This window comes from Opisthorchis viverrini (genome assembly GCF_000715545.1).
Source record: "Opisthorchis viverrini unplaced genomic scaffold opera_v5_11, whole genome shotgun sequence".
NCBI classification, from domain to species: Eukaryota; Metazoa; Platyhelminthes; class Trematoda; order Opisthorchiida; family Opisthorchiidae; genus Opisthorchis; species Opisthorchis viverrini.
The window spans coordinates 3,271,425-3,284,952 of record NW_008751667.1 but is presented as its reverse complement, the minus strand read 5'-3'; the positions used below and the strand labels follow the sequence as shown (position 1 = coordinate 3,284,952).

The following is a 13,528-nucleotide window of genomic DNA, read 5'->3' as shown; positions in this document are numbered from 1 at the left end:
CTGGAGAGGAACAATGAACTGCAATTCTTGGACGTTTTAGTAAATAGAAAGATAGGTGAGACTCTGGAAACCTGCGTATACCGGAAGGAGACTCATACGAATCAAATACTGAACTACAACAGCAATCATCCAGTAAACCAAAAGAAGAGCTGCATCCAAACCTTGTTCAAGAGGGCGGAGACAGACTGCAGCACCACAGAACTGCGGAAGGAGGAAGAAAACCATCTATTCAGAGTATTCCGGAACAATGGATATCCGAGGAATTTTTATCAAGAGAAGCTTGAAGAAGACATCTCAGCAACAGAAACAGCGAGAACAAGCGACCAGACGGGTAGTTCTATCTTACACACAAAGCATATCTGAACTCACAGCCCGAAAAGAATCGTCGTGGTTCAAAAACCGAATGCTACGTTGAGGCAACGGATCTCCAGACCGAAGGACAATCAAGACAAAACGAAGAGAAACAGTGTGGTATACCAAATCAACTGCAACAACTACAACAAATTCTTTGTTGGATAAACTGGGAGGAAATTATGCACACGAATAAAGGAACACAACGCGGCCGTCAGGAGACATGACCCGTTATCCTTGATATCCATACACGAAGACCAAGAAGGCCACAAATTCAATATGGAAAACGTGGAAATTTCGGCTTACGGAGACGCGAGACACGAGTGGGAATTTCTGGAACCACGGTACTCCATGGCTGATTCGATCAACCGATGCAGTGAACTGGGCCCAATTTACGCACCAATAAGTGCAAAGGACCAACTCGTCCGCCGGAATACTCAAGGAGAGCCAGATATCGGATTCACAAATCAAGAAGCAAGGAACTCCTTGGAGTCGGATCAACAAAGGTCACAAGCCGGAACCCAGAGGTATCAACGACAGACGTCACTCCAGCATCTATCAGAGCACAAGGGCACGGAGTCCAGGTTCAAACGTCTCGTGATCGTCGATCAGTCAGGACACAAGATAACAAAGCCCGACCGAACAACTAATGGTGATCGAAGGTCAGCTCCGGCTAGCGGTATTTATATTAAAAACACACACAACACTACTCAATACACAACCACCGACCCGCCGCTCTGCTCCACTACGATCCCTAACAACACACTGATGATGTCGTTTCGATTGGTGATAGAACGTTTACAATCAACTTGGTCAGTTCAGCGAACAAACCAACGACCATCTATGCTAACTGAGCTATAGCTACAGCAGTGCCAAGTCTACATATTGCCGATTTTTCTATACTCAAACAGAGTTTATGGTTTTCAAGGCGTCCTGAAAAACCCCAGCGAAGACTGATCCTGGCGGAGAATCCGTTGCGGCACCATAAACTTGTTGATACAGCCTTCCGTTGAACTGAGATTGCACATGGAATGAGCATCGTATTAACAATAGGAATAGTTATTCGTATATTTTCGAACTTTATGCAGTCACGGGAATAACAGGTGGTCGCTCTGGTAGGGAGGTTAGTGAATAAGAAAGATATGTCGAGCGAGGTGATGTGCTTCTAGTCCATATTTGCGTCTGCGAATGTGAACTTGTCTCGAAGGCAAGAAATTTCGCTACCCGTGCAACAATGTGGAGAACTGAACGCGCAGAGCACAGAGTCTCAGAATAACAGATCTTAGGGGCCTGATATCACCAATGGTCACGTGATTAGTGATTTCGGTATTTTTTATCCCCTTCAAAATGTTTGGTATTTTACCCCAAGCTTGGCTACTTTGCGTTTGTCGGAGTGGATTCCTCGTCACTCAAATATGAAAATCCTATCAAGATATTCATCCTTATTCAAGATCACTATGCTGCTCTTTTCGGCAGCTGCGTAACGACCTGAGTGTCTCCAATCTTCTTTGTAAAGGTTTTGGAAAACTTACACCAAGAGTTAATTAAAACTTTCAAATAATTTCTATTGAGGATTAGACAAGGTCCGACTTTTGGTTATACACGTTCTGGAAATGAAAGTCCACATACTTATTCTAAGGCAACAAAATTTTCGAAACGGCATCAAGTTCGACTCTGGAAGGTTATCGAAACAAATTTGTGGCTGAGGTTTTCTTAGCACAATGAATTGTTTAGTTGTACGCTTTCCTTTGTTACACGTTTTTGCACCGTAGAATCCAAAGTCCGCGAAACGGGCGCGATCTTTATCATCTAGAGCTGGTTAAAATATCACTCAAGTCATAGTGAAATCGCAATAAAAGTGTCTATTTAGCTGAGGCTACATCTCTTCAACTACCGCGATTCGGGGCGAATACGATCGAAGTGTACAAGTTTCCAAGAAAGCAGCTGAATTATTCATTTCAACAAGTCTGATGCAAGAGCCAAAGTAGAGATTTAGCTCTGTAAACGTCGGAGGATCTTTGCCGTTAATTAATTTGCTCATAAGAGCCGTTGTACAGATGAACGACAAGCAACGTTCTCGCGACCTGTTCCTCTGGTTGATACATTTCGAAGGATCACAAAGCTAACATTGATCAATACTAGTAAGACGAAGATAAACTGTGGGTGGAAGTGTGAAAGCTGTTTGTATCAGTATCTGTTCATATCCGTGGACGGAAACAAAAGCGAAGGAACACGCTGCTCAGCGTAGGTTGCTAGTGAACTTCAGGATAATACCATGATTTCTTTAAAGACTCTCTTCGAAGGGCAGTTGTTCCCATAAGAACCCTGAAATGTCCCTTTCCTTGCTTAGTTTCTCCTCGTTTTCGCAAACCCAGTCAGAGCTTACTCTCTGGAAAACAGAACAGTTATGAAGCACTTCTATTACTTGGAATTCAGCTGGTAGATAGGCGTGTGACCAAAGATAATTTATGTAATAGAACCAACTCCCTGGTGGTATGAAATGTTCCCTTTCTACAAAATGGAACCCCATTTAAATGTCTTCTAAAGTAGAACATTTCTACTTAAGCTTTCCTCAAACGGACGGTTAGAGGAGCCAGGCGGTGGTACCGCTTAGTTCGAACTGTTCATTGCCGCAGACAAATGTGGAGCATTGTTTCTCCCTTGGTCAAAGTTTGGCTCAGGGGAGGTACTCAGCTCTCGTCAAAGTATCGTACTAAAACCACTCAAATACACCTTCGCTTTATCCAGTGGATCAGTAGGCCGTTGTTCTTGGGTGTGCATAGTAGAGGTTGGAAATCAGGTCCCGGGCTAATGGAGTGAAAACGTATACTCAAGATTCACCTTCGAGGCGTTACTTTGGCTGAGAACCGACATGCGCCTAGGGTCCCTAATTGTAACAAATCAGTAAGTAAGAAGCTTGGTGAACAGCAAAAGTTCTGCTAGGAATTAGAATACACAGTCGCCGCACTCTTCACAAACTAGGTGTCACGTAGGTAGGTGTTCTGTGAGATGTTTGAAACAAACCAACATTTAGCATTAACGATGGCAATGATACAGACACAAGCGTGCATCCAGTGGTATACGCGAACACGCCAAATTTGGTCTTTTGAATGTCCAAATTTTTCTATTATGGGAAATTAATTACTGAGACTTAAGCTGACTCAAATCTTTAGTTATTGGTCTTAAGTCTAGTGACTGTTCTCACGTAATGGCGATATTCAGGTTAGATTTACCTGAAAGATTCATTCGGGGGAAATCGTTGTCCAGAGACGTTTGGACTCAGCCCAAAATATACCTGGCCTCAACGCACCCTCTGCATGCGCGCAGTTTACATCGCAGCTACAACTTGGGAATAAATTGTCCATATACTTTGTAGGATCAGTCATAGTGATCCAAATAGCTTGAAATAACGTCTCAGGTAATGAGTTCTATTTGATTACGAAATCGCTAACTTATGCAAAGAGCAGCCACAAAAATAATAATTACTTCGAAAAACTGAGTGCCTCATACTCATGGATGTGATGGCAGTAAGGTGACCGGCTATTGTATGCCATCCACTGGCTCCGGGCAACCTAGTTTCGTTCCCTTTTCAACCATTTCAACCATCTCTATAATCATCGTTTGCATTTATCGACTTGGCCTAACCGGAAGTCATACTTCCGAATTGCCTTGACGTTTATCAGCATTCCAGTCTTTGAGCAAGTTAAGTCCCTCCATCCAGCCGTGACAAAACGAGGGTGGTCAATTAGACGTTGTGTGAATTATTCATTCAGATGTTACACGTGCACACACGCAAACGACTTGCAACACACGTTCCCGGTTTACTACAGCTGTTCACTGTGCTGTACTCTTTAGACTGGAACTCAAGGTGTAGCACACCGCTTGGAAATGGGTACGCAAGCCAACAGACTCACAGGCTGACAGTGATGAACGAAAGGTTGATTTTCACAACACGATTGCCGTGATTGACGAGTGTGAATTACGCAGGTATGGAGACAACAAGGTGATATCATTGTTGTCCATTTCTGGTTTCATGTTTCAGCTACGCGAACGGGAACACCTCCGCGCACATATGGCTAAGATGAAACACACCCCTGTGATGAGGAGGCTTTAAAATGCATTAAGTTAAGGGGGTCGATGAACAAATGGTAATCAGTGTTTCGCTGTACCCGTCCACGCTGGCCCGAGACCGTGCATACGCTTCAAATGACTGTACAGTTTTGATTGTCGTGCTTGTACGGATTTAGTCACTGTTGAACAGGGTGCCGTTAATCCAAATTCTCACACCACACATGAATAGCGCTCACATGCTGGAGGCATTTTAGGATAAAAACCATACTCCAAAAGTAGTACGCTAATATTCAGGAGATGATTACTGACTACAGCAGCCCAACAGCAGCCTGAAATCTCCTTGACACAATCTCAGTAAACTTTGCTCAGTGAGTTCATGATAGTGAGCATTTGATGGTTACTTTTTTTCGTGCCGCAAGATTCTAAAAGTCTCCAAGTCTTTCTCGCAAAATGGTTTCGTAGCTTCTCACCGGGGGAACATAATAGGCATACTTGTCAGAGAACTGTCGCCCATCAAGTTTCTGGCAGAAAAATTCACGCTTCCTTTTGGAACAGTTCAGGCGATCTATTCATTCTTTAGCGAAATACACTGATTCACACTGCAGCTTCGTTCTGACGGGAGACTCAACTGAACCCCGAATCTTTCAACCGAATGTTTCAGTCAGTACGCTATTCGAGAAATCGCAGTGAATTTACTTGGGAGTACACTACTAGGTAGTGCAGTGAATTTTGTACAATTTCTGCTCACGTAGAGTAGAACTTAGAGAACTGTGCCTGGTTGATGAGCGACTGTCGAAAGGTTATCAGCAACGCTCAGAGTAGTGTTCCTCCAAGAAAATCTATCATGATGTTTCCGCCGAAAATAGTGCAGCGGCCTCTCCAAAGAACTTTTTTAAGATGAATCACCTCCAAATAATGTGGTGTGTGGCTAGATCTAGCTTGAGGCTAGTACCATGAAAAGGATCTAAAAGTACGACCAAGGTTGTCTAAGAGAAAATAAAATTCCCTTTTCTTAGTCCGGTCCACAAAACAGCTGCATTAATGTTACGTTTGGTTTTGCGCTCTTTGAGGGTCGAGCAGCGCGAGGGCATGAGTTAGGACATGCCATTCTATGGCGACTTATTTTAAGGACCAGTCAAAATTAATATCATCTGGATATAAAAAACCAAATAGTGTTTCAAGTTTCACGTGTCGAAGAGCCATAAGATCTCTCATCCTAATGCACTCACCAGAGACGGTGAAGATAGTCACTCGACTTCCACGATGAACTTCTTTGCAAATTCTTTGATTACTAAGGAGGTTGCGTCCCTGATTTTTTGGGCTACACGCGAATGAAACAGTCATGATCAGTACCTTGAGTATTCAGTTGTCCTTAGGACAAGTAGCCCTCAGGCAAAGCCGAATCTCGGGGGAAACCGCTCATCATCAGTACCTCTAATCAAACTTCAGTAGCAAATTCACTTCTAGAGTAGAACACCTCGTACGAGAAACCTATTCAACAGTGAACACAATAATTTGTGAAATCAGTCAACCTGTTAATATGGCTTTCTTCATTCAGAGGAATAGAACGGACGCTCCGCTGCTCCGAGCAGGAGACGTTGTGATAACCGCTTCTCTTTCAAAATATCATTGAACAAGTCATTAAAAGCAGCTTTCGTGATAAAAGTTTCAAACACAAAGAGCATAAAACCAAGTCCCACGTTGCGAGAGCCACTTCACTGACGCAAGTTGTTAGTGATCCCGCATCTGAATGAAGGCGGATTCCAATAGCGATAATTTTTAAGTGGCTCATTGTTATAACTGATTTTCTGTTGCGATTGGCAGACAGGGTGTGCTTTCAGGGGGATTACGGGCTCAGCTTACTGTTTACATCGGCTACCGATCAAGTAAGGTAAACTGGTGTACACCTTGAAGGCGATACCATGCGACCATTTACGAATTTTAGTCATCCACTTGGCTCTTTATTGCATTTTCTGCGAAGGTATTGCCGTTTTCATGAGTGGATGGACAGCTGTTGTGCCGATGATGGAATTACCAACGGAGTCCGCACACTGTAACAACCTTGCTTCTTGATGTTGTTTGTGGGACCAGGTGAACGTTTTCCATAAAAGAACTCCGGTACCAGCAAATTAGACCAAGAATGGAAGGCTTTCGGGGCATTATTACATACTTCTCCATTTCCGAACGAGGTAGTCATCCAAATTTCGTGGGCCACCAATAGTGAACGAACATTAGGAAAATACACTCATTTGCAACCTCATCAGTAGTGTATTGCGTCTATACATGTATCACGATATCTTGAATATTGTAGCAAATTAAACATGAGGCGGTCTGGTGCAACACATTCGGTTGCTTAAAAACATCGCAAATGAGAGATTCCACTTGGAGCGAGGTGAGTCTCTCGAAAAACCAATTTTGTTTGCAGATAATTTCGTGCAGTTTGCTTTCAGAGTTGACGGAACATCGGGAAGCGTGCCTAACTGATGAGCCCAAAGAATGTCGAAACCGGTTCTGGGCTGTCGAAGAATTTTCAACAGCCTTATGCATAGTGTATTATGTCTATAGTGAACGAACAGCTGTGCTATCTTTATTGACCCTCCTCTTTACCAACGATGAAGTTAGTAGACTGGTTTGCCTTATGCCATCATCATATTTTGAAAAGTGGCAAATCGACCAATAACGGTATGGACGGACCAGAATTTTGTTGTATGTGCAGATGAATATGGAAGTACGGTTGACAAAGCCAGAAATCGACCTGACTAAATGTTTTCTAATGATGAGCCTTTCTTTTGACGGAAACACAAGTTGCAGGTTTGTTGAACTCAACAGTAGTGTGTCGAATACCAAAGGTTATACAATGTGTGCGTATGCCAACTTTTATTGGACTTTTATTTTGAAGGCTGCTCTAGCACAGTTAATTGTGATGCTGATTCTTACTGTATAACGGGAGTCTTACTTTATTACCTGTGAAAGGAAGAAGGTTTTCGCTGCGGAGTTATTTATTAGGAAATGCCAGCTGACCTGTCACAGACGATTGAACAGGGAAGCAAAACTCTAATTTGCATCTTATTTACAAAAACTGGACACCCATCTTCTCCCGAACGCGTCTTCTTGAACTTTCCTGGAGATTCATTGACTCCACTCATTCGTCGATCAAATCCAAGCAAATGTTACAAAGTGGCTCCACGAATTCCGCAACAGATCTCCCTTTTTCAATAGACGCAAAGCGATATTCTACGAACAACACACACTACTCGGGTGCCTCCAAATCAGTAGTATCACCGTCACACCTGTAGTGTTTCATTGTAATGACTGTATTCACATGTCAGCCTTTTGAGCAGCACTGTTTGATCCACATAAATGCGAGACAGAAATGAGCCATTCAGCAGTGCACACGCAATTGACATTCGAGACTAGTGTGTTACTGCTACTCAACCACTGCTCACACAATGGACACCCGTTGAAACTGGAGAGTCGGAAAATCGAATCCCCCCAGTGGATCGTCGTCCGAGGTGTTTGCAAACCAGGTACAGCGCTCGAACAGAAAAACACTCAAATGCCCAGATATGGTGGTTTAGTTTCTTCCAAATCGCATTGAGGGAGCAGTGGTGATACGTTTCCGTTGAACATCAGGGTTCGTGAGTTTAGGTCTATTCATGGTCAAGAACACTGTTCTTCAACTATTTCGCTCCATGAACCTAGTTAATAGAAGCTGAACTTTGCGTGAGCTTTAATTTGAAAATGACGGTTTGTTGGACCGTATGTGCAACTTGGTTTTCAAATAGCTGATGAGTTTAATGGGGATTTCGAGACTGTGCCCAATGAACGAGATCAAAGATGGGCGGAACCGGCAACGGACAATTTGGACTGTTCATCGACATCTTGAGCAGCACGGTAGACTTAAAGTTTCTCTAAAATCACCCTACAAACGGCTAGTTAATTATGGAATTTCTGTTTGTTTTCATCGGACTTACCATGAGTAGTGTTGACACCTCGTAAAATAGATCGGTTGGATAACACAACCGGCTGTGGCGTGGGTGGAAACTCTCCGTCGGATGGGCAAAATATGACAAACTGAACTCACACTACACAGCAAACCGAATGAGCAGACTAGCAAGCAGTTTGTCCTCAATTCATCTCAGATTTTACCTGAACCTGTGAAGTTTTACCATGGTTCTATTTATTTTCTATTCGTAGAGCCGCCCTCGGAGGCAGTTAGACATGACAATCACAGAAAATTCCCGACATTCTTAAGCGTTTGAATCTGCAGCCGTCTTGCAATCACATGTGTCAAACTCCTTCATTTTTGTGATGAACAGGCTGTTGGTAGGTGTCTGTCCCCTCTTCAACTTGTTAACACATCACCTCACTGATTTGGCTTTTGATGGAAGTTGCCAGTGTTTCTAGTTTGGACCCAAGTGAAGGCAGGAATGCACACGGTTCTCCATGCTTTGCAGTCCTAAGAGTGTGTATGTGTGTGCGTGTGTGACAGCAGACTTCTTGGTATCTCACTTGGCTATTCACAAATATGACCTACTTATCGGTATTATACTTTCCGATTGCGTCACTGTCCAAGTGTGTGGAGAAATACGTAATACCGCTTCCTGCTATGGACGACATTTATATGATGACATCACAGTTTGTACTTTTTTTTGCATGAGTGTGCGACCGTTCCACTGGTGACAAGCCTGACCTTTAACATCCACTGTGCTACTGAAATCTGCTTGGTTTGAAACCGCAAGATCTGAACGCCCCAGAAAGCATATGCTGGATGTAGGTTACCGGAATCCTGTCAACTAATTTATGTGAGCGTCTATCCTAAAGAGCAGCGGCTTCGTTTGCACTTCCGTTACTCCGAAAGCTCCAGTCAGGAAGGAACTCAAAGATAATGGTCCAAGAATGCGCACACATTTCTTGCTCACAAACTCCCACGACTGAATTTATTATCTACAGTGCAAACTGGGCTCCCTGAAACTGGATCGTTCTCCACTCCGAACAATACTATCCAATAAAAGCAATAATTCTAGCGCCTGAAATTTACGGTCTGATAGCTGCAGCTGAGTTTTGTTGGTGCCGACTTCTTTTGTGTTCGAGTTACATTGATTTTTTCGTTTCTCGTTTCGTTACCATTGCCAATGTCGAAGATCCAGTGTCATGTGATGTAACCTACTGTACTGAGCGGAATCACTTATCAAGGAATTACTTGGTCGATCCAAAGATTTCTAGCATACTCACAATTTGAACTTCCATGGATATCACTGCTCCAACCTGAGAAACAGAGTCTTCTGTTTTTTCGGGTTTAAAGTGGAACCTATGTGGCAACTTACGTCTTGAAACTTTGACTCCTTCAATGATCTCACTTCGGCGACTATCTTACGGTTAGGCATTTGAGCGAAACTCCGACTGAAGATGTCAGCAATCCTGTTGCTTGTACCTGGCATCCCAGATGCACTCGGGCACGTAAGAAATACCAATATGGAGGTAATTTCAAACCTCTTCACACGTTACCCAACAACATCAAACTGACAGACTTGGTTTTGGGGCGGAAAAATGACATTTTTGTACTTCTGGTGTATCTTGTTCCTGTATATGCGACCCACTAAATCCTTCGCCAGTCCGTTTGTATAACTTCTAACCACTACTAGTATAACATCGCCCATGATGAAGATACATATTCAACTGAGGCATCGACGTACTTTAAACTTCGCTATGGTTTTGAAGTCGTCACTGATTTTTAACATGGTTCACTTAACCTCTTCCATATTCTCCTATTATACGTATTTCCGTTCACCTGACTTACCGACAAGTTTATCAGGCATTATAACGTGAATAATCGAAGCACAACTTGGAACCACATGGCACACATGTTCCTTTCAGTCAAGTCAAACTGAAACGTTTCGTGCGCGAAATGTCAGCTGTGTAAGCTAAAACTCTTGGTATGTCTCCAAAAGGCAGCTACTTTTGGTCCACAGACTAACTTCAAACTATGTCGAGAGCGTGTTTCTGCTGTCCAATTTTGAGTTGCTGGTCGAAGGGTTGGCTGAGAGTGGCAGTTCCACCTCAAATGTTTCGTCACCAATACTAATACCATTATCAGTGCCTAATGATTCAGCGGTGCGTCAGTGTGCAGGCGCACGTACTAATACGTCGCTGAACTGCTCCGTATCTATGATGTCACCTCGAGTGGTGAAGAAAGACCCGGAACGAAACTGCCAAGCTCAGCAAAATATAAAACCATTAACTTCACGACCCAATCAATGCTAATTTTCGGTTAATTCATCATGAGTTCCATCTGTGCAACGTTGATACTACTGATGGGGGCATGGGAGCAGTATGTTTTCCCGTAAATCCGCTTCGCGTCTCTTGAAAAGTGAGATCTATCACGGAATTTGTGGAGTCGCTTTGACGCGTTTGCTTGTATCTGAGTAACAGTCAGTGAATATCCAGGAAAGTTCAGGAAGACGCGTTGAAGGAGAAGATGGATATTCAGTTTTTGTAAACAAGATGCGTATGAGAGTTTAGCTTCCCTGTCCAATAGTCTGTAACTGTTCAGTTGGCATTTTCTAATAAATAGCTCCGCAGCAAAAGCCTTCCTCTTTTCACCTGCACCAAAGTCTTTTATATCATACTATTCTTTTCTGGTAACTTTTTTTAAAAGTGGAATCAACCATGGTGCTTTCGCCGAACCACTACACACCTCCAGGTTTAAAAACACTCGCACATTTGTCTTCAGGTCGAAAACGTACTGATTTGCGTAAATTACATCGTGTATAGGTCCGGATTCATTGTGGGAGTGAAGGAACACGGGAAGGGCGCAAAATGAGAACAGCCTGCTATTTTTCTGATATGTTCCCCTTTAAGTTGCACAGTTCACTGGCAAGCCAAACACGGCGCCGGGCCCATCTTTCAGTAAGCAGACGGATTTGATGACCACACCCGTGTAATCAGTTAGTGGAAGACAACAGCATCAACAACAAACAAAACTTGCCAGAATATATCAAAAATGACTCGGAAAACGGCTAAACCAGACTTGGAATACTTTTCAACTTTCAAGGGTTCCACTGCTCTGTACCGCTGAAATCCCGCTCTAAGAGGAGGAAAAGAGGAGATTCTCTCGGTTGAGAACCATTAGCAAATGACATCCGTCGTTGACTGGTTCCAGCATGGGAAGAAATCAGGTCTAGTGCTTCTACGCTTTGGTTCGGAATAACCAGAATACCGTTGTCAGGCCAGATGAACTGGTCAACTGCGTGTACTGTGAGTGGGAAGTCAGCAGACACACCGTAACTCCACATCAACTGGATCTCCTCAACAGGTCACTCCCACCAGTTCTCCTCAGTAGTCTTTCGCTGAGGGGACTGCAGCAAATTGCCAGTTGAACAGTCACTATGAATCTAATTGAGGATGTTTGTTGTTTGGACTAATATGCTTCCGTAAGCCGCCGTCGGTGCTAACACTGACAAATCACCTAAAAGAGGCCAAGATTCAACCCCCCGATGATGGCCGTGCATTCAGCCGCATAAACAGGTTATCTGTCGTATGAGGTATATTATCTGCAGAACCGATCACAAAGGGCGATCCCCTGGTTACTCTGACACAATTCTAGTTCACTTATTTCCCTCCAACGAACGGTTATTCCCCCAAATCGCTTACGGTGCTCCTTTTCTGAAGGCTTGCATATTTCTTCCTGTTTTCACGTGTCCTTATGCAATGTCTTGTGTAGGTGGACCGCCAAAAAATAGTTGTGTGCGTTACTGAGCTTTGTTCAACCTTGGACAAGGGTGAAACACGAGGGGAGTGACCGACTGCGGGTGGCCAAACTTCTCGGCAAGTGTCTTTAAATCCCTGCAAACGCATCACTCTTAAAATTGGTCTTACCGGTGTTTAAGACCATTTCACTATGGCTTCGCACAGTAGTCGTTAACAGCGAGCTGTCGTGAACGGAAAGACTTCATTTCAAGCTGTTTGCGACAGTCTACCAACGGGTGACAAGTGGGGTATGGGGTACTTGTTTAAAAGGCAACCTGTTTCCATAACATTTGCACACATACGTGCCAGAATCACCGTGAAGTGCATCAGAACGACAGCTCGTTTAACCCCAGTTACAAATGAGAGCAACCCATTTAGGAAAAAATGTGGCCAAATGCGTCAGTGCCTACCATAGTTTGGGCCCCGGTTACTGACTTCAGACTACATTCTTTATCCCTTTGTGAACTGGTTGGGCACACTGCCGAATGTCATGGTGTCACTAAAGTGTACAGCTGGTTGGGGACTAAACGCCTTAGCCACAACGGCGCCATAGCAATTTTAAGCCACTACGCTTGAGATTGTCGGTGTTGTTTTCAGCTATACGGTTGACGTGATGTTTACGCACCACACACACTAGCTACAAATCTGTTTGTCAGTGTGGGCGTCCACGTGGCGAAGCATTGTGATTTGCTTCCAGCTTCCAGCCGTAACTCATCGACGAACAGTCAGGCAAATACTTTCGCATGTAGTCACGGGTTGGACCTGTCCACCTGCTGTCTACCTCCCACATCCAAGGATAAACAGAAATATAACTTAATAAGTAGGTCAAAGAAGATAGGCTTGAACCGAACTAGGTGGACAGAGAACAGTTGCAGTCTGTCTGAACACTGGTCACGGAGGCTACTGGTAGGAGGTTAGGAAAATGTGCAATGAAGCCAACGCAACCTCCGGCAAACAGATGTGCAGATGGGTGCATCTAGCTAATTTTCCTGCAATTTGGGCTCAATTAGAACAGGAAACTCGAGGATTGGGTTTTGAGTGGGGGTCTCAAAGAAGGTTAGACCAATTCAACTGTTGACGATTTCTTGACGTCCGGAAATGGATATGCACAAGCCATTCTGTTCTGTTTTCCACCTTGTTCGTTCTTCTCTCCTTCTACCATCTGCTAGAACGTTTTTTTCCTTAGTCATGCATAATGGTTAAGTGTCGGCAGTTCGTGTTAACATTAACCTACATGACGCTACTAATTGGAGCATAAACGTTCTACGGCTACCAAATTTTAAAAGGTTTCTGAGATTAGATTTGGTAGAAAGACTAGTAGCAGTTAGGGGAAGCAAATAAGTTTGGATTTCGTCGG

The 13,528-nt window shown here is 43.7% G+C and overlaps 1 protein-coding gene across 1 annotated transcript in view; it reads right to left on the bottom strand.

Moving 5' to 3' along the window:
• T265_01094 (hypothetical protein) overlaps positions 1-13,528 on the bottom strand; it is a gene marked incomplete at both ends in the record, with an annotated part of 50,752 nt that overhangs the window by 8,604 nt on the left and 28,620 nt on the right. The gene's annotated exons all lie outside the window — the stretch shown is intronic.